Source organism: Ochotona princeps, chromosome 18 (assembly GCF_030435755.1).
Source record: "Ochotona princeps isolate mOchPri1 chromosome 18, mOchPri1.hap1, whole genome shotgun sequence".
NCBI classification, from domain to species: domain Eukaryota; kingdom Metazoa; phylum Chordata; class Mammalia; order Lagomorpha; family Ochotonidae; genus Ochotona; species Ochotona princeps.
This window is the reverse complement of record NC_080849.1, coordinates 36191062-36210459: the sequence shown is the minus strand read 5'-3', so window position 1 is coordinate 36210459 and position 19398 is coordinate 36191062.

Sequence of the window (19398 nt, the reverse complement as noted above, 5' to 3'; positions counted from 1 at the left end):
TTTTCTTGCTCCTACTACAAAGGCTGTTCAGGGACAGTTATTTCACATTTACTTTTAATGCTGGATCAGGCTGAGTGTGCGTCAAAGCAAAGGGCCCAAAGAGAGGACAGAAGTTTGAGTAACACTTTTTGTCAAATCATGAGACATTTTGTCCACATGGGTCAGTGAGCACCAACACTCTAACCCTAATTACCAGGAAACCATCATGTAGGTGCAAACTTTTGAATAAAATTGCTTGTCATCCCAATGGAAGGCAATGCTATGTTCCTTTCAATTAAATTCATTACGATTTAAAATCATAAGTACTAATTGCTATCTAGAAGTTGTGTTCAATAGGAATAAGACATATGGCCTCAGTCTCTGATCTTCGTGGGTTTGTTTTTTTTTTTATAGAAACTACAAGGTATTTTTGAATCTCCTTGGTTGTGACAAACTGACTCACTTCTTAAGAATAACATGGAAAAAAATTGTAGTTCACGCTGACTTTATCATGCTTAGAGAAAGGAGGACATTACTATATTAAAAGTGACACCTTTCTAAAAGGAGTAGATTCACTCATCCCAATCTTTTAAATCACTGTCGTATATGATGAGATTAGTATGAAGAGCAGTTAGCGTTCTGAAATAGCATCACAAAGAAGGAACTTCTGCAAAAACAAAATTCCAGTGTTCGTTCCTAACTTGTTAACCTGAGAACAGGAGTGAGTCCACTTAAATAGTTATTTTGTTTTATTTCTGCGAAACAAAAGATGAAAATAATGTCTGCATTATCAATTCATTCCAGTGCTTATGAAGACATAGATAATGGAATTGAGAGAAATTTTATCATTTACAACATTGGAATAACAATACAATGCCTTATGATAGAACTTAGGAGTGTTTCACCAACAGGTTAAACAAGGCAACCAAGGATACCCATGCCACATATGGATAACTGTAGATGGTATCTGCTTTTACCCGTATTCAAAATCTTAAATTGTGACCCTCACTGTATGTCACTGGAATTGGAATATGGACTGAAATCTTGAATTGTTTGTTCTTTTTTAACATAACCTCCCCCTTCTTCAAACCCATATCACAAAATTTGTCCAAATCAAAAGGTGTATGTGTTAGTGAGCAAATGTTAAATTGCTTTGATTACCAGTATATTCAGGTACTACCACTATAAATATATCACAGGAAAAAATGGTCATATTTAAATGAAAATAATTTTAGGTAATTGTCAAATCATATGCAATTGTATTGCAAAAAATACCACATCGAGATCACATATAGACACTACCCAATTCCCCCGGTATTTCAGTTTAGCAAAGCTACACACAGTGTCAGAACAAGGATGCTAGCAAATATAGTCATGGCGCGCCACACTCTGTTGCCACGACATCTTTTCTGTAGCCAAACTCACTTGTCTCCCACTACCACATACCCCCTAACTCTTGACAACCACTGATCTCTATTCTTATATTTGTTATTTTATGAATACTGTAGAAATTGCATTAATACATACATTGAATTTTTAAATTGCAATATGTCATCTTTAAGTATTGGCAGCTGTGTATTTTTCCAATGGGACTTTCATTTAAAAAACAGCTATGAACACATGTGTATATGTTATGAGCGAACATGAGTATTCCTTTCTTGTAATAACCAAGAGTGTGACTGTTGAGTCAGATGATGGTAGCAGCTTTTGGTTGCTGGTCCATGCCTGCTTTTGTTTTAACACTGCAGGCTGTTTCCAGAGTGGCTGTGCAGCTTGCACAACCACCACCCTGCATGTCAGTTCCAGTTTCCATATGTTCAACAGTATTTAGTTTTGTCGTTGTTTTTCATGTCAACTATTAGAATAGTTTTGCAGTAACATCCATTTGCTATCTAGAGATCTTCTTTCATGAACTGTGTCTTTATGTCTCTTGCCCATTTTCTAATCACGTTGTTCTTTTTTTTTTTTTTCATTTTATTGCCGAGTGTTGAAAATTCTTCATGCAATGTCCTTCTCAGAGCAAAGTCTGTCATTTTAATAAGATTCACACGGGTGCAGGGTCCCAAGGCTTTGGGCCATCCTTCACTGCATTCCCAGGCCACAAGCAGGGAGCTGGATGGGAAGTGGAGCTGCCGGGATTAGAACTGACACCCATATGGGATACTGGCATGTTCAAGGTGAGGACTTTAGCCACTAGGCCGCCACGCCAGGCCCCAACTTTCTGCTTTGAATTGAGTGAATTGGGCTAGTTTATTTCTTCAAGTAATTTATATTTCATAGATAATCTCTTGATTTCCCCTTTTATGTTCCATAAGATCTGCTTTTATCTCTTTCTGTTCTTACCACTTTCCTTCTGATTGCGTTAGGTTTATTTGATATTCACTGAATAGTTTGTTAAGATGTGAATTTTGATTACTAATCGATAGTTTAGTCCCATTTAGGTCTGTTTCACATTTAATGTTATAATTCTAATTTTTAGTGTTTCTTCAGCTATGCCACAAATTTTGATGTGATGTACATTCATTATCGTTCAGTTACACACACTTTTAACTTCTCTGTAAGATCTCATCATGGATTATCAAAGTGCATAGCTCGGTTTCCAAGAGTTTGCAGAATTCCCTTCTAGAGTTCATTTTGGTTAGAGAACATTTTAGGCCTATTTTGGAAGTTTAAAAAGGTTGAGGCTTGTTGATGATCCAGACAATACTTCATCTTAGTTTGTTTTCCCTGGATCCTTGAGTAGATTGTGCTCTATGCTTGTGTGGAGTGAGGTATTCTACAAGCAAGGATCAGATCCTTTGTTTTGATGATATTGTTGACTTCTGTATATTTTCTGGTTATCTGTTAGGTCTTCAAATGCTGTTGAGAGCAGGTTATGTTGTATATGTATCCATTTATCATTTAGTTTAGTAATTTTTTTGTTTCAGAAACTATAATTGAGTTTCTTTATTTCTCATCTTTGTCTTTTCAGGATTGACTTTAAATTCCATGAATTTTCTTATTTATCCACCTGTAGGATTGCCCTGTCTTGTTAATGGACAGAAACTTTTGTCTGTTTACAGTGTACTGGGTTGTCTCTGGAAACTTTCTTTGCAACTTTATCTGGTATTGATATATTTATCACGGGCTTTCGTGTTCAATGGTCATTTGTCATGCCTTTTTTCTTTCTTTTCCTTTCACATTCTATTCATATAATTATATTGGAAGACAGTTTCCATTAGAAAGCACAGAGTTGTGCCATGTTTTCCATTCACTTTTCTGATCTACCTTTGAATTACTCTATTCAAACCTTTTACAAGTACTGTCACTACTGATGTACTGGGGTAAAATCTGCCATTTCAATTTTGCTTTCTATTTGTTATTTCTGGGTTTTTTTTTCCTTCCTACTTTTTCTGCTTTCATGTTTGACCTTCCTGTTAACACTTGATCATTTTTAGACTCACATTTTCAGTATATTATTTTACATTTTATAGAGCTTTTAAAATGGTTATTCTAGGTAATATAGTACAAATAAGTAATCCATCACCGTTAAAGGTGTTCATTGTTTTACCAGTTATCTCTTTACCCTCTTGCTTTTAATTATCTTAGTAATTCCTCTGCATTCGTTTCAGACATCCTAACCGTTCTTCTTGATCATCAGTAATAATTTAGAAAATTAACAAAAGGAAATTATAGTGTATTTACCAATGTTTTAACTCATTCTGCTTTTTATGGCTTTATCATGACCCAAGATTACTTATTTTATCATTTCTTTTCTGTTAGATGACACTCTTTGCCATACTATTAGAGTAGGTCTGCTGATAACAAATTCTATGGCTTTTCCTTCATCTGAGAATATAAATTGCTCCTTCATTTCTAAGAGAGGTTTCTTATTTTACTTAAAATCTAAGGACGAGGTAAAAGCTATTTGATAAATGCTATTTCTGTTCTGGGCTTTATGGTTTCATAAGAGAAATCCATTAACATTTGAATTATTTTTCCTCTATATGTAAAATGTTCCTTCTCTCTAGCTGTTTTTGAGATTTCCATCTTGGTCTTCGGTTTTTAGAAACTCTGTGATGTGCAGATGTGCAATTTTTTGGATGCGTTTCATTTATAATTCCTTTGGTATCTTCATTCTGTTTGCTTACAGTGTCTGTCAAATTTTGGAAGTTTCAGTTATCATTCCTCTGGATTTTTTGTCATTATTATCCTTGTATTCTTGGAATCCTGTACAATGATTATAAATTTCCATAGTTCTGGATGTCTCTGTTGAAAAGAAATAGATTTATTTCTTTTTATTGTGATAACGGATTTACAGAAATAAGGAGAGACAGAGAGAAAGCTGTTTCATCTGCAGGTTCACTCTCCAAGTGGCCAGAATAGCCCGAGCTGAGCTCATCCAAAGCAAGGGGCCAGCAGTTTCTTCCAGGTTCCTTACGAGGGTGCAGGGTCCTAAGGCTTTGAGCCATTTTTGCTGTTTTTCCAGGCCGTAAGCAGGGACCTGAATGGAAAGTGGAGAAGCCAGGGTGGGAATCAATGCCGATATGGGATTCCGGTGTGTGCAAGGCAAGGATTTAGCCACTAAACCATGAAGCGAGACCTCTGTTTATTTTACAAGTCTCCCTCTCTCTTTCATATACATGTATATTGATAATTTATATGGCTTTATAAACAAAGTAGATTAGTTCATTTTCTCCATTTAGCTATTGCACTCATGGTGTGATTTTATTTCTGTCACTGTATTTGAGTTTTAAAATTTCCACTCCATTCACATCTCTTCTTAATTTACTGAGCTTTCCTATTTTTAAACAACTTTCATAATTTCACATTGAAGCGTTTGTGATGTCTGTCTCATAGTCTCTGATGATTCTAACCTGTCTGCCAGCTAGAGGTGCCATCCATTGATAATTAATTCCATTTATGACCTGTCTGGTTGTTGAAGGATTGGTGCTTTTTCCATCTGTCCAGAACATTCTGACTATTGTGCCTCGATCTCCTGAATCTTACTTACAGAATTGCCTTTAAACTAAATTCTTCCTATGTTACTGTTGCCAGTTTTGGTGAAGAAGGGCTTGGAGCACTGTCTTGTCACTGCCAACTCTGTTTAGAAACAAGTGCTCTGTTTGGCTTTCATTTACTCTCCAAGCAAAAGGAGCAGAAATATAGACTTCATAAACGACTTCTATTGACACTGAGTGAAAGTGGCCCTTTCACCATGGTGAACAGTCACATAGGTAGCTAAGGGACACACAAGACTTTCTCCAAATCTTTGCTCTTCCAGGAAGCAAGGTTACCTGTTTCTGTCTTAAATACATGAACCTGTGAAATACACACTTTACAAAAGCACTAGCTCATGTTGTTTATACTTCATAATTGCCCCCGAAGTTCAGTGAACTATATAAATTACATGAAACTGCCTACTTAAAAGTGGAGGTACAATAATGAGTGTACAAAATCATAAATTCTAAAAAGACTGTTTCAATGAAACCAATCTGCCAACTGAAAGAAAAATCAGTTCTTCCTACAAGGAAAAAATGATGAAAGACCATTTACAATATACTTCATGTGAGAGAAGGAGAGCCAAGAATTATCAATTACATTTATTCTCAATTTCTAGAAGACCATAGGTAATATGTGGCTACACTGAATTCAAACTCCATTTTATGTGATAGCATTGATGATTCCCTGTCTACTTCATCTTCAGAATGACACTACTTCAAACTGAAGTTTGAGTAATGTAGGGAGATAATACTTGTTCTTTTCTGATAACCTTTCTTGTATTGCAGTCATCATTTATGATTTAGTCCAGTTTTATGCTTAACACTGGGGAAAGAAACTTTGTGTACTGTTGGTGAGAATGCAAAGTAATGAAACCAGTATAGAAAATAATAATGAGATTCCTCAGAAAATTAAACAGAGCCGCTAAATGTTACAAAAACAGAGCTTTGTGTATATATCTAAAGCATATAAGATCAATTTTTCATTGATAACCTTCATTATCACGTTCACTGTAGAGGTATTCACAGTAGACAAGATATGGCATGAAAAATATATACCAACCAGGGGGTAAATACAAATGGATAAAAATATACAAGGAAACACTGTTCCATCATAAAAAGTACACTGCCGTTTGCAATAACATGGATAAATCTGCAGGATATTATGCCAAGTAAAATAGGTTAGGCACAAATACTGAATGTGTTTCAGTATACACAAAGTCTAAGAAAGTTGATATAATTAAAGTAGAATAAGTACATTTGCAGCTACCAGGGACTGGAGGAGGGCGGTAGTTAGGGAAAGCGAAGATGTTAACCAAGGATAAAATTTCAGACACAAAAGGAAGAAGCTTTGATGATACATTGAAGAATGATGACTAAACTATTATGCATTTTCTATTTCAAAATTGAGAGTAGATTACAAATGTATTCAGAAAAAACAAAACATACAGACTTATTGATAAGCTTATTTTATTTTAAATAGATAACGTAAACAAATTAAAAATCAAATTTTACCTAATGAGTATGTGATTGGTATATTATTATTTTTTTGGCAAGTATAACTAAAATGAAAAAACTTAGAGATAAAAAATTATATCCCAGTTAATAAAAGATTTAACCATGGATCAAGGTAATAATGCTAACAAGAGGTTACTGAAATCAAAGACAAATATTTGACCAACTTCTTTAGTCAGTCTTTCCTTGTTGTGGGCTAAGGAGTTGATTAGCGCTCGTTGGGATGGGCAGGACAGGAACTGAGTTTGTAGCTAAAAACACCTGGACTAATTGGACTCATGTATATCTAATTTCCTGGCTAAATTAGGACTTTGGGGGAAGAGTATTTAAGGAGAGGTGAAGGAGCAATAAAGCGAGACTTCACAGAGACTTTACCATCACTGTTCTCCTGTTGGTGCTTCATCCGCACACCCTCTCCCTGTCCACGTTACTGCTTCTAGCCGCAACATTTCCTTACCACACTCTTTACTATTTTTTATAATTCAAGAAGTAGGTGCTTGTCAAAAAGAATGAACAGTTTAGTTCTGAAGAAATTTGTCAAGGCTATCAAAAAACCTTGCAAAAATTCAGCTCTTTTTTTTTTCCTCTGTAAAACAAAGAATGAGAAGCAGGTAGTCTCTTCTGAGAGTGTTCACATTTTTCAGATAGGAAATAGTTATCTGCCATGTTACAAATACAGAAAGTTAGTCACTGAAAGTGGAAACATTCTCCCATTTTCCCAGGCTTCTGTATAATATCTCAGTGTCTAAAATAATCTCTGTATTTGAATCCCCACTTGCATTCTATTCAGAAACGTCCATCTAGAATCCAATGGACTGACATTTATTGATTTACAATTATCACAATGACTTTTCAAAGTGGTTCTCTAACATTCAACATAGAGAAAGCAGTACTGAAATTAAAAGTATAACAATTACTAATAGTCCTAATGTATTAATGTGAGACTCTTCATGTTTCCAAATCATCCACTAGCACACAAGCAAGGAATAGTGAGATTTGACAACATCAAGGATAACGCATTAAAAAAAAAGTCTGTTTTACTTGATTATAAAATCCTAAAATAGATTCAGTTCAAATTACAAGCAGATTTTCCTATGATTCATCAAATTAAAATAATTACATTAGGAAAGTTCCATGCTGCTGCAGAGACAAGTTAACTTGCCCCTACAAGAGTTCACAGGCATATACAAGACATTGCAAGAACACATCAAGATCCCAGGACATAGTGAAACCTACTCAGCAGCTCTTCCCATTGCCCACGCCTACTCACCTTCTCTCTGTGTATGCACATGCATAAACAAGAAATTAACATATACTAGCTCAAGGATCCAGTAAGCAAAGTGTACACAAACAAATCTCTGACTTTAAAAATAGCCATTATATGAAGCAAATAGATACCAATGTGATAGCATAAAGAATATTTCTTTCTTCCTTTCTTTCCTCTCCCCTCCTCCTCCTCTTCTTCTTCTTCTTCTTCTTCTCCTCCTCCTTCTCCTCCTCCTCTCTCCCCTCTCTCAGAGATTGACAAGCAGGGTACTCTGATTAGCACACTTCAGAGTTAAAATTTACTTTAAAAAGTAGATGTTAAGCTTCTCTTTCTAAAGCAACAATGTATATATCACTTCTCGGCCTTTTGGCTAAGATCAAGTGTACTAAAGCAACAATGTATAATGTATAACAGATGTGTCAAAGAATTTGGTGATTACTTCACTACTGTACATCAAAACATCCAGCTATACATTTTGACTATGCCAAGTTTTTAAAACTGTCAGTATCTGTTAAAAACATGAGTTTCTTAGGAAATAAACACAGTGCCATTATTACACAGAAATATTAGTTCTTGGAGGAGGCATTGTGGAACAACAAATTAAATTGCAACTTGAGACTCCTGCATCACATATCTCAGAGTATCTAATGACTGTACTTCCAATCCAACTTCCTTCAAACTCAACTGATGGGCAGAGGACTATGCTGAAGTACTTGGCTTCCCGCAGCTCATGTGAGAGCCTGGTAGAACTTCAGGCTCCTTATTTCTGACTGGACTAGTATTGGCTCTTGTGGCCATGTGAGGAGTGAATCACTAACAGAAAAAAAAAACACATAGATAGATAGATAGATAGATAGAGATATACTTATCTCTTTGACAAAGAAATATATATATCTTTGTCTTTCTCTTACATTTTACTTTTCAAATAAATATTTTAGAAAAGTCCTTACTTTTAAACCATTGTATTTTATAGCAAATACCTAGTTACCATTCAAATTGTCTCAAAAGTATCACAATTGTGTGCCTCTTGGCTATAGTAGTTAGATTTCAGTCAAAAATCACAATAAATCGGGCCCGGCGGCGCGGCCTAGCGGCTAAAGTCCTTGCCTTGAACGCCCCGGAATCCCACATGGGCACCGGTTCCAATCCCGGCAGCTCCACTTCCCATCCAGCTCCCTGCTTGTGGCCTGGGAAAGCAGTCGAGGACGGCCCAATGCATTGGGACCCTGCACCCGTGTGGGAGACCCAGAAGAGGTTCCTTGTTCCCGGCTTCAGATCGGCGCGCACCAGCCTGTTGCGGCTCACTTGGGGAGTGAATCATCGGTTGGAAGAACTTCCTCTCTGTCTCTCCTCCTCTCTGTATATCTAGCTGTAATAAAATGAACAAATCTTTTTAAAAAATCACAATAAATACCATACTTTGCAATGCAAAAAACAAGCAAAACTCATCCAATGTTTTTAAAGACCCCTAAAGCCTATTTTATCTCATTCTTCACCCTGCTCTCTGTGGAAACATCTTTAATTGAGAAAACAGGAGCGAGAAGGTTGGTTTAGAGTAGATAAATGTCCACAAAGTGGCAGGCACTTTTTGTGGCCAGAGAATTCAAATGTTTTTAGCAAGGTGCTTTGCCAGCACTCCATGGTGGTGACACTGGAAATACCAGTCATTGTCACTGTACTCAACAGCAGGAAGCATGTCAATTACAAGCAGAAAAAGCCTATGAAGCAAAAGAATGAGTTGCCTATGGCCACAATCACTATTTATATTTTTTTTTTTTGCCAGAAAAAGATTTTTTTTAACTGTTCTACAGTTTCTTATTTTTTTAATTTTTTTTAATTCATTAATTACATTGTATTATGTGACACAGTTTCATAGGTACTTGGGTTCTCCCCACCCCTCCCCAAACCCTCCTACCATGGTGGATTCCTCCACCTTGTTGCATAACCACAGTTAAGTTCAGTTGAGATTCCCCCATTGCAAGCATATACCAAACATAGAGTCCAGCATCTTATTGTCCAGTCAAGTTCAACGGCTTCTTAGGTATCCCCTCTCTGGTCTGAAGACAGAGCCAGCAGAGTATCATCCCAGTCAATTGAAAGCTCCAACATACCATCAGCAAAAATTTACATCATTATGGAATTAATTGACATAATAATGAGTAACCAATATGTTAAAAGTAAATGCGAGTTCTTAACCACCTTCTGTGACCATCTCATTGACATTTCAATTTTAGTTTATACACAACATATAACATACATAACATAACATGTTATACATAACATCATATCATCTTAAATTAAGGCAAACATGTTGTATTTAACCTTTTGGGATTGGCTCATTTCCCTTAGCATTATGGTTTCCAGTTTGGCCCATTTGGCCACAAAGAACTGCATTTTGTTTTTTAATAGCTGAGTAGTATTCCATGGAGTAGATGAACCACAGCTTTCTTATCCAATCCTCTGCTGATAGGCATTTTGGCTGCTTCCATGTTTTTGCAATTACTGATTGTGCTGCTATGAGCATAGGAGTGCATGTTGGTTTCTCATAAAACAAGTGTTCTGGATATATTCCTAGGAGTGCTATTGCTGGATCATACGGTATGTTGATTTTGAGTTATAGTTTTCAAACATGCAGTCATACGTTATAAAGTCTTATTGTTTATTGGATTTTCCCTTTGGTTTTGGCCTAGGAAAGATTTTAATAAATGCTGCAGAGTATCCCTTAGCAAGTGAGCCTGTAATAAACCAATGAATTTGAATGGAGCTATGAACAAAATAGAAATTTTTCTGTGGTAATGAATGCTGGTCTAGAAGTTGACAAACACATTTTAAATAATAAATGCGAAAGACCCAGATCTGCCTCTTAGTGATTCAACATTAACAAAGGTAGTCCAGTTGGCTCTTTCTTCCATTTACAGTTTTCATTTGGTCTAGATATAAGAGGGTATCATTTCACTTTTGGTTTCCAAAGTTGTATATTTAAAACCTTTATTTCAGTAAAAATCACCTCTTCTGTAACTTTTCACTTTTGCACATTTATAGTATCAATATTACTAAACTCAAGGTTTAAAGTTTGCTTTAGAATTCATGTTCCCAAATAATATATTAGGTAGTTAGATTACATGAATATAAATAATATTAAATATTCATAAACTCATAAAATATCAGACTTATATTAATAATTATCTTATTTTTTATTTTTAAAAGTTAGAACCAGAAAATTATTTAGTAGGCTCTGTTGGGTCCACCTTCATTTTTCCTGATGATTCTCTGAATAATCTAAATAATACTTAATGTTCATCTATGCACTCCTTGTTTTTAAGCACCATGCATCTGTCATTTTTAAAATAATATTTTCTTTTTTTATTTTGAAAAGAGGAGAGAAGAAAACACAAAGAGAGAGAGAGTGTGCTCTCACCTTTTGGTTCATTCCCCAAAGTCCTGCAACCACCAAGGAGGACCCGATAGAAGAAATCAGGATTCTAAAACAGAACCTAGAACTCCCAGGTGGTTAACAGGGATCCAAATACCCCAACCATCACCTGTGCCTCTAAGGTTGCACACTAGCAGAAACTAGATTGGAAATGAGAATCTATGACTCAAAACAGTACCATGCTACAGTATGTAAGAGCCCTGAGCAATGCTTTAACTGCCGTTGCCAAACTCCCACTCCAGCATCATGCCTCCAGAGAGTAACAGGAAAACTTTTTTTTTTTTTATCATAATCCACATAGGAAAAAATCTAAAGGCTTGATGAGTATGTTACTGTAGTTGATATATATTGTTCGGAGATGGTTTGAGTCTGTCAGAATACACCTGTTTGTTTCTGTCTCATCTTGTTAGCAAAGCATATTGACATATAAGGATCTGCTTCCCTGGAATTACAGGATGAGCTGAATGGTATGAAAAATTATCACGGGTACATCCTGGGTACAGTGCAAATAAATTGTATCTTAGTATAATCACGTCCTGCTGTTTTGAAGATGTTTATTGGTCATACATAAGGCAATTCGTTTCAGGAACATCTATAAGGCAGTACAAGTCTGGCAACCATCTAGATGCCAACAAAACCATAAGTGACAATTTACTTATATTTTTGTTGCATATCAAATTATAAAATGTTATGCTTCAAAGCAGAGATCCTGTATTATCTTTCACTGCTTCTGTTGTTCAGGGTTTTACGTGGAGAATCCAGGCCCAGTGTGTCTTGGGGAACTGCAGGCAGTGTTTCACCAAGGTGGAGTCCCTCTAGCCCTAGTAACAGAGCCGACTTCACTCCTAAGCGGCTCACTCCATAGCTGACAAGTAGATAACAGAGGGCCTCAGTTCTGAGGCACTGGGCCTCTGCCACATGGCTGTTTAAGCATCCGATGGTCAGCCTGCTGGCTTCTTCCTGGGACATGTGATTCAAGAGATTAAGGAAGAAGATATGTCACATTCACTTTGTTCTATCAGTCATATCAGCCATCTCTGATGTATCAGAGGACCACAAAACGTGCAAATATCAGCAAGAAATGACAGTTGAGGTACATAACACAAGCTGCTTGAAACGATATCAAGTTTTTCATCTTTTAATTTTTAATTTTAAATCTTGATTTTTATCACATCTTACAAGTGTCTAAAACAAAAATTTCCAAACACATTCTCACTTTTTTAAGTGTGAAAGAGATACTTTCTAATAAATGCATTTCTCATAACTTCTCGTATCTTTTCTAATGAAGGAGAGAAAAAAATTATATAAACTTTTGCTTTTAAAACATTCCATAGCACCACATTTAAATTTTATTTATGAAGGTAGTATTAACCTCACTATGATTAATTAATCAAAAAGTCCTCATTCATAATGCTATGCTATGATACATAACTTCATTTTCATGTATTTTAAGTATGTCTTTATTTACATAAGGATATGGAAATATCTGTGGTGACAGTGCTACTGTAAATACAATTTTATATCCTATCCTTTTCAAATTAGTTTCTAAGAGATTCAATGTGATGGATGTATACAATTCTGTATGCTCTTCTCACTTGCATTCTTCACTCGCTTTCTCCCTCCCTCCTTCCTTTTCCCTTTTACCCCTGGGGTTCTATTTAAATGTATTGTGTATTTTAGATATAGACAACAGTAGAAAGTCAAACACCCTATTGTCAACACATATTTAAGTTTCAGTGGGAGTCCTTGTTTTATTAGGGATTAGACATGCATACTGCAATGTATCTTTAAATAGATGTATAGATAAACATGTATATACATATATTCATCTACAGGAACTTTATAATGTAAAGTAGCATACCAGGAAATAAAGATACTTTTTTCCTTTAGCATTTATGTAATATCTTCCTGTTCCCCAATTACTATTACATTAGTTTCACAAATGTAAGATTCTACTGAAAAGTTTGGTGTCACCCTATTAATGAGATGCTTGTGTTAATTTCCATTGCAAATCCATGGAAATTCTTTAAACCACTAAGCTATCAGCTAACCTCTCTAATAACACAAAATTTCTAATATAGAGAATTATGTAGAAATATTATTATTACATTTAAATATGCAATGCAATATATTGTGTCCTTGTCTAGTTATAGTGTCTGAGAATTGCTACTCATTAAACTTCTTTTCCCAGTTTCTGAAAAATTAATTAAATTTGGAAATATTTGCTTAATTCATACATACGCCTAGATAAATAAGAATATTAAGTACAAGATATTTTCTTAATATGCTGAATAACAAACATAATGGACTCTAAATTTAATTGGAAAGGCAATCAGCACATACTATAGACAAGTGACAGAGAATAGAAATTTATGCCAGCGGAGAAGTTGTGCAACAATTAAGAAAATCCCAGACTTGATCCAATTTAGAGCCCCAGAAAAGTTTTAGAAATGTCTCAGAATTAATTTTTTCTGTTTGTCTAGAATAGGAGAAGTTAAGAAAAGTAAATATAAATGAACACACTTTTATTCTTCTTAGCACTTTAACACTTCTTGATAACTACAAGTTCATAAAGTAAAATGCAGTGAAGATATTTCTTTCACATGTAAAGAAAAGCTGATTTCAATATGCTTATTTAACCATAGATTATAAAATGATGTTTAAATTAAATTGAAACTGGATAATCACCAAGCAAGTGTCAAACTTGAAAATTTTATATTAAATGAACATGATATATGATTTTATAAACCCTACGTTTCCTATTAACCTGGGAATTTCAACCAAGAGATACTCATCTTACACTCCTGTCACCAAGGACACTGTCTAGCACATAAATACTTGAGAAACGCTGGCTGAATTAATTTTTAATTGTCTCTTCATTTGAATGGAAGTTGAGAATGTCGGGTGACTGAATATAAAATTTGTCTCTCTCTTCTAAACTATTTTCTTCTGTTAATTTCAACATTCTGGGTGTCCTGCCTCTGGCAGCTGACTACACACAGGCAGTGTGTGTGTGTGTGTGTGTGTGTGTGTGTGTGTGTGTGTGTGTGTATCGGCATGTTAGGAATGCACAATAGAACAACATGAAAAACCCCCTTTGTCGTACATCTTCAGTCTTATGGTTGACCTCTTTTCGATATTTCTGCTCCTAATTTTTCAGACAGGCACCTTCACTTCTCAGAATAACTGTTATTAAGTTTTCCAGATTTGCTACCCTTAGAACATATTTATTAACTTGCCGTAGTGAAAGACTGGAATTTATTGAATTTATTTTCATGCCTCTCCAATGGTTTGAGAGTTACATACTGTTTTTACTTGTCTGCAACTTTAGGAACTTTAAATGGTAAGTTTATACTTCTATTCATTATGTATTTTCTTTGTTTATTAATGACTTTTTTTTTCAAGGATTAATTTATTTGAAAGGCAGGGTGCAGAGATCGAGTTAGCTTTCATCCTCTGCTTCCCTCCCTGAACGATTGAGATGAGCAGTGCTCAGCCAAGACAAAACCAGGATGCCTTAATTCCATCAGGTCTCTCATGTGAGTGGCATTAGCATTACTACTTGGACCATCTTTTGCTGCTCTTAAAGGTGTGTTAGCAGGCAGATGGATAAGCAATTGAGCAGCCAGGATGCCAACCAGTGCTCATATGGGTGTAGATATTGCACATTGTGCTTTAACCCCTTGCACCACAAGGCCAGCTCCAGCTTGCTTCCTTAGAACAGGAAGTCTACAGGAAATTCTGACACTAACTATCCTATCAGATATACAAGGAATGCAAAACACTCGTTGCTTTTTAGAGAGTTTCATGTGCAGTGAGAAACCTGGATGAATGAGGCTAAAACTAACTGAAGGGTAAAAAAGTCATGTTTAATGTCTACTGTAAAAGATGTGTATTCACCAAGTAAGTACAAGGTTCTCTGTAAACCCAATGTGTGTGCAACGTATTGTTAGATCCATTGGGATGGTTATTTTGGGTGGCGTTTTGACACTGAAACAGCTGGTAACCTATTGCTTGTTCTCCATGTTTCATCAGGAATTGAGTTCACCCCTCCTCTGCTGAAAGGGAAAGTCAAGTCATCCTACTTTTGATTAGAATAAATAGGCTTCCCCATGTGCATCTGCAATGCTGTTTCTAGAGAGGACTGGCACGTAAGCTGGTGCTCTGAGTTGGGTAGATACACTCTCAACATCTATGGACACCAAACAACAGGCTGGGAACAAGGCAGAAAGGAAGGAAGCATGGGTGAATTCTCACTCTCCCTCTTCCAGAGTTGTAGTTCCCTTGTCTGCTAATTCACTTCAGACTTTCAACTTATCTCGTCCTGAGTAAAAACAAGCAGCCTCGCTCTGGGAACTTGGCCTGAGTGAAAACTACACTGTCAGTTTCTCTATTTCTGAATCCAGTGAACTTGGACTCAGCATGCTCCTGGCTTTCCAGTTTTCAGACAGCCTCTCATGGAACTTCTCAGACTCCATCAGCTAAATCCCACAAAAGCCCCTACCCACATATGAGTCTCAGTTCATATACCCATTTTAGTTCTTTCGATCTGGAAAACCCTCACTCAAATATCTACTGCAGTGCACTTGGGAGAAGAGGGAAATGAGGCCATCCTGTTTATCATGCTCCAAGCTGTTGGTTCATCGTGCTTGTTTTGCTGTGACCCAGGAGTCCTTGGTCTTGTGCCAGCATGGGCAATGTTACATAGGGTGCAGCTGGCTCATGGCACCCAAAGGCAGTACTAGGTTTCAAGTGTGGCAAAATACAGCTATCTGCTTCTGTGCTTGATTGGCCTAAGGTGCACATTAATTTCTTTCTTATACATAACACCTGAGTTGATTAGAAATCCCTGGCTGTTGTGTGTGAGCTTAAAATCCCTGACTGCAGCCATGTGGGGTGGCGGTTCCTGCAGCGTAGCAGAAACTGCCATCGCCAAGCCTGGCAATTAAAGACTCCTCCTAACAGCCTATGCTGTGTCTGGTGTGGTTCCTCTCGCTCTCTACAACATGAAAGAATAGTTAGCTAGTAAGTAGGATAAATCTAATTACAAACCTGACTTCCTTATCTACGTAAGATGATATACTATGCCACTAATTTACCTGTCTTCTTTAGCTTCCTTCTTACTCACACATAGCCCCACACCACAGTGTGCTGTAAATTTTATACTATGTAGGTTTTTCACTTCTGTTTCCAGTCTAAAACTTTAAGTAAACTTCCTCTGCTTAGTCCTAAATTGACTGTGTACTCTAAAATCCAATGAATGGATTACATTATTAATATACATTTAATGCTGTAAAGTTGTATGGTTTTCTCTACAGGTCCAAAGTTCCACTCCATGAACCACTCTAAAGAAACTGTTTCCCGACTAAAAAGTCACCTCATGGTAAAGTGGTGTGCTGGTCCTTTCCTATCTTTTCCTTGTTTTCTTCTATTTTTCTTTGTTCTCTCTCCTGTGCCCCTTCTGATTTGAGTGTTCTGGTGCCAAGTCATCCATTCATGTCTTCTTGGTTTTCGATCTGCCTCATTAGAAATTTGGTTAATATATAGTCCAATACTTCCAAATAAATTTCTTTTATTTCTTTTCTGGGGAGCATAGAGCCCCAGAGAACATGCTTCAAAATACTGGAAGAATAATCCTAGTTCCATAGTTTGCTATAGGGTCAGCTGTGTCCTTGCTGTGTCTCAGGTCCCCTTCACCCTAAACGTGAACCTGCTTCCTTTTTTGGCCTGAAAGGTATTGATCCTAAGCAAACATTCCCACGAACCTCCTGCATCATGCAACCTCCAATGTGTAGTTATGTGTTCCTCAACATTTATGAATTAAAATTGGACATTAGTGTGTTTCACCTAGGATGTAAAAAGATATGTAGAAAGATATGTTTCCCTAAGTGAGGAACCTTCTGGTAAGATTGATTGGATTCTCATTGACAAATTTCAATTTAATGTTAAGAGGGCCTGCAAGTTGCTGTCAGGTGTGCTGAGTTTCAGATGCCAGAATAAGGAAGGTTCTGCTTTGGAAAACGAAAACCATTTAGAAAGTTTCGGTGCTATATTAATCATTTTTAAGTAAAAACCATTGTATAGGAGAGAAATATCCCACTTCTTGGTTTATTTTAATTTACAGTTTAGAGGTTAGAGTTTCGGTTCACATAGCCGCGTCATCTGGCATCTGTGCAGAGTGATCATGTTGGGCCAGAAGATTCAGAGGTCATAGAGGACCAGTAAACAGAATCTTCACCAAACTTGATTTTAAATAGTTAATTCCTTTCTAGACCTTCAGGAACTTCTAAGATAGGTATATTTGGATGTTTGACAGTGTTGCACAAGTCTTGAATGCTGCTTTGAGTTTTTATGTTTTTGTTTTTATCTTCTTTTTTTTGTCAGGCTGAGATCTTTCCAAGGTTTTGTCTTTTATCTTGGATATTTTCCCCTCCCTTTAAGGCTTTCATCTGCATTTTCCATTTGTCATATTGAATTCTTAATTTCTAATATACCAGTTTTGTCTCCAAAATTTCAATCTCTCTGCAAAACTTCTCATGATATCATGTGTCGATTTCTTTATCAAAATGACTTGTTTCTGTGTGCTTTTGAGTAATCCCGTGATCATTTTTTTTTCATTCAGTTTCAGGCATTTTATCAATTTCTTCTGTCCATAATATTAAAAGCAATTCACAGATTCACTGTGATCTCAATTAGAGTGCCTATAACCTTCTCACATCTAAAGAAAAATGATGTTAAAATTCATGCAGAAGCCAAAGAGGCACCAAACAGCTAAGGCATTCTTAAACAACAAGAGCAAAGCTGGAAGCATCACAATATGAGATTTCAAGATCCACTACAGGGCGATTGTAATTAAAACAGGCCTGCAACTGATAGAGAGAGAGAGAGAGAGAGAGAGAGAGAGAGAGAGAGAGATGCAGAATAATGGAACAAAACAGTAATCCCAGAAATGGACCCATACATCTGCAGTCAACAAACATTTGATAAGTGCACTGAAATCATTCCAGGAGAAATGTCAGTGTCTTCAGCAAATGTTTCCGGGAAAATCAAATCTATGAAACAAGACCCCTTCCTTACAACTTATTTTTTAAATCAACTCTAAATGGATCAAGGGTTTAAAGCTACAACCTGGTACCATTAAATTACTCCAGGAGAACCTTGCAGAAACTCCACAAGACGTGGGCATAGGCAAAGACTTCTTGGAAAATATCCCAGAAGCACAGTCAATTAAAATAAAAGTAACCAATGAGGTTACATCAAGCTAAGAAGCCTCTGCACTTTAAAGAAAACCATCAACAAAGTGAAAAGACAACCAATACAAGGCGAGAAAATACTTGTAAATTATTCAACTGATTAATATCCAGGGTTCATAAAGAAGTCAAAAAACTCACCAACAACAAAATAAATAATCTAGTTAAGAAATGGCAAAATGTATGAATGGGCAATTTTCAAAGAATGAAATATGATTAGCTGAGATACAAATGAAGCACTGCTCAGGATCACTAACATTAGATATACACAAATAAAAAATCACAATAATGATTTACCTCATCTCAGTTATAATAGATATGAACCAAAAAAATCACAAAATGATAAAAGTTGTCGAGGGTGTAGGAGGAAGAGCACTTTAATCCACAACTAATGAAAATGTAAATTTGCATAATCATTATGGGAGATTCCTTCAGTATCTGAAAATTGATCTACCATATGACGCAGCTATCCCATTCCTAGAAATTTGCCCAAATGAAATGAAATCTGCATTTAAGAGAGTTATCTGTACACCCATGTTTAGTGCAGCATAATTCATAATAGCTAAATAGGTAATCAACCCCGATGTTCATATATAGATGCCTGGATAAAGAAATTGGGGAATGCTATTCTGATATAAAAAAGAATGAGATCTTAATATTTTGCAACAAAGTGGATGTGACTAGAAACTATTATATTTAATGAAATAAGCCAGAATGCAGAAGACAAATACCATATGTTATCTCTGAGTTTTGATAACTAACACAGATTACAAAAATTTCAATCACTGTGAACAAAATTGAAAATTAGTGATTGGATAGTTGTTGTTAGCTGCTTCTTTTTTTGTTTGTTTTTGTCCTTTAGGAATTGTAGATTTTTTTTCTACTAGCTAATTGTGTTAAAATATTTCTTTAATGGGGTGTTAAGACTGTAATTGCAAAGTGAAATGAAATAATGTCATTATAGAACTTTTAAAA